Raw genomic sequence first — 3,263 nt, forward strand, 5'->3', positions numbered from 1 at the left:
AGTGGCCCAGAGCGCGTGCTCGGATCGAAAAATACGATGCCAATCTGCAATTGGGATATATTCAGATGCCTTGGGATATATTCTACGGGGGAGGGAAAGATAACCAAGATCAGGTCATGATACAAGAGAGCAAAACTGTGGAACTTTGGGTGAGGTGAGAGCTTTTATCTTTTCTTTCAGCCAAGGAAGCGACATTAGCGTAGTCTATTAGCCAGGATTCTCCAGAGACATAGAGCCAATAGGATCTATAAATAATAGGAATTAGCTCACATGGTTATGGAGGCCGAGAACCCTACCATCTGCCTTCTGCAAATAGGAGAGCTACGTGTGATTCTATTCTGCTTTTCCTAGAAACTCCCTCACGGACACAACCACAGATCACATTTTACCAGCTCTCTGGGCATAGGTTAGCCCAGCCAAGCTGACACGTAAAATTAACTATCACCGGTACAGATAACTGAACGAACGAGGAAGGGGAGCTGGTGCGGATATCTGGGGAGGGAGGTGAGAACGGCATTGCATCGGCAAATTTGGTTTTGTGACGAAATCGCAGTTCAAGATAGTTCTGTGCTTAAAATGACCGAATGACAGCAGAGAACCTGGGAAGCGTCTGTGACTGGAGATGAGGTAGAGAAATAGGCGGGTAATAGGTCGTTAAGAGAGCTTGAACTTTATACAAATGCCCATGGGGGAAAGATGCAGATATTTAAGACAGAATTAATGTCTCGCTCTTTAACTGGGCTCAGGAATAAGGCCCCGGTCAAGGGTGCCGTGGGGATAAGCCGACTGTTCGACACGCTCTCCAGATGACCCCCAGCGACCCCTGCCTCTGATATTGATGAACTTCCTACACTAAGGACGGCTGACCCGTGCGACCAGAAGGATATTTTGAAAAAGCCGATGTGTGACTTCCAAAGTTAATACGTGACAGACTTGTGACTTCCTCCGGCTCTCTCTTGGATCGCTCACTCTAGAGGAAGCCAGTGGGAGAGCCCCCTTCGGAGCAGGTGACCAGCCTCTAGTCCAGATGGCAAGAGAGACCGAGTCAGAAGCCCCCGGCCAAGCTACCCCAGAACTCCCGAAGATGTGTGATGCCGTAAATGCTTATTGTTTTAAGCCACAAAACGTCGGGGTAATTTGTGACCGAGCAGTGGCTAACAAACGCCTGTGGCCACAGCACAGTCTATGCCCCAGCAAACCTGTCCGCTCTTTGTCCCGCGGACGTGGCCTGGGCTTTCTCTCCCCCACCGACACCCCCACCCCCCACTTTCTCATGCTCTTCTCCACATGTACAATGCCCACTCCCCGCCATCAGCCTGGGGAAACCCCGCTTCTATTTCCAAGAAGCAGACAAAGCGCACCCCCTGATTCTCCTCAACTGCATGTGGTCTGCCACACTCGAGACGGGCCTTTGGTATCATAAAAGTGACATCGACGATGAAGCCAGAGAAACCAGAAAGCAAGTCGCCCCATCAAAGGACGTAAAACCAAACCGCCATCTTGAAGGAGGAATGGGCTAATTCCTGACGGGTGACACATAACTCATAAGGGACAATCGGTCCATCGGGCAGCATGCCACCCTTTCCTCCTTGTATGTATTCCCCGCCCAGGGACTGTGACCTGCCAGCCAGTGTCACAGAGGTTCCTGCATCCTACCGTGAACAGGGCAGTGGGTTGGCCTTGACCTCCTAGAGCTCCCTGAAACGGCTCATTTTGCTTCTCCTTCCTAATTCCAACACGAGGAACAGAACAAACCGAGCGAGCTCCTACCCAGTTCTTCGTGCAGAAGCCTGTGACTTTGGAGTCGCGGCCAGAGAGGGAAGCAGGAGCCTCCGCCCCCCTTCTCCAACCTCCAACCCTGGTGGAGCATTCTTTCCGCAGAAGCCATGTCCGAATGGATAAGCCGCTGGTCGACGGGGGCAGTGGCCCACTCGGCTTGGGGCGCACTGAGCCAAGAGTCCTGGTGAGGGGGGACAATCAGGATGGCTACAGTGGGTCCAAGGGCATCACCCAGGCAGGAGGCCAGAGAAAGGCCCACCGCGGTGGCCTCCGGGTGGACCTGTGGCTCAGCCACTCTGCCTACCTTGTCCCCTTGCTCTGCTATCGAAAGCCGCGGGTCTGCCGCTCGCTGACTCACCCGCCCAGGTTTACGCCATGGGGAAGGTGGGGTGATTCTGCCTTGTTCATTTTACTCGTGATGCTCAGCTTCTGATTGCTTTAGCTCCCTCAGCCCAAGAAAGCACAAATCTGAAAGCGTTTCAGCCAACGTGCGGAGACACCAACACCTCCCGTGCGGTGACTCACACCACACCCGAGACACGCCGTCGGCTTCACTGTCATCGTGTGGCGGCGAGAGTCCCAACAGCATCTTCAGACTGCGCGCCTCGTCGCGGAGGTTTGGTCCTCCTGTAAGACGGAGTGTGTCTGCCTCGTTAGTATTTGTGCCTTTATCAGATTTCTACTACTGATTCTGGCTTTCCCGAACATTGAGAATTCACATCTACCCCACCTCCACCGTGCCAGCACCTCGCCTTGTCTCTGGCTGGTAATCATACCGGGGAACACTGCTGGGCATTGTTTTGGGCACGCTACCTGTTTCCACACATCTCATCTTCCCTATGGCCCTTAGAGAGACAGAACGATCACCCTCAATTCACAGAGGAGAAACGCGAAGAACAGAGAGATGCACGTCCCTTGCCCACACAAATAACATTAAAAAAAAAAAAAAGTAATTTTGACTCAAACAATTTGATTTCACAACCCATTTTCTAAGATAATATGCCATATTGCCTCTCTGGTAGGTTTTCCTTTAAAGAAATTTTTGTCGAATAAGTGTTATCGAATAGACTAAATTAAATTAAGGGAGGAGCACTGTTTCAATAGATACCGATGATTCACCCGAGGAGGAATTTGCTGGGTAAACAGAGAGGATAAGTCAGCACCGTGTGTGACATGGCCCTCGTGCTTTATTTGTGCTGATTAAGCCAGTGAGTCACTTTTCTCCAAGGCTTGCCTATTTATGCTATTTACTTTAAGACAAGTCGCCAAACATTTCCTCCGCATTGGCTATCAGAATTCACTCTTACTTAATTCTTGCCTATTTTATTCTATTTTACTGCATTTGATTTCATTGCTACATATATATTCTCTCTTAAGGGAGCCAAAAAGGTTTAACCAGTAAAGAGTTAAAGTTGCCAGATGATAAAGAAGCTATTCTAGCCCCAAAAGAAAAACGTACTCTACACTGAGCCTTAATAATTGAT

The sequence above is a fragment of the Pteropus vampyrus genome, unplaced genomic scaffold (genome assembly GCF_000151845.1).
Source record: "Pteropus vampyrus isolate Shadow unplaced genomic scaffold, Pvam_2.0 Scaffold49, whole genome shotgun sequence".
In the NCBI taxonomy this organism is placed as follows: domain Eukaryota; kingdom Metazoa; phylum Chordata; class Mammalia; order Chiroptera; family Pteropodidae; genus Pteropus; species Pteropus vampyrus.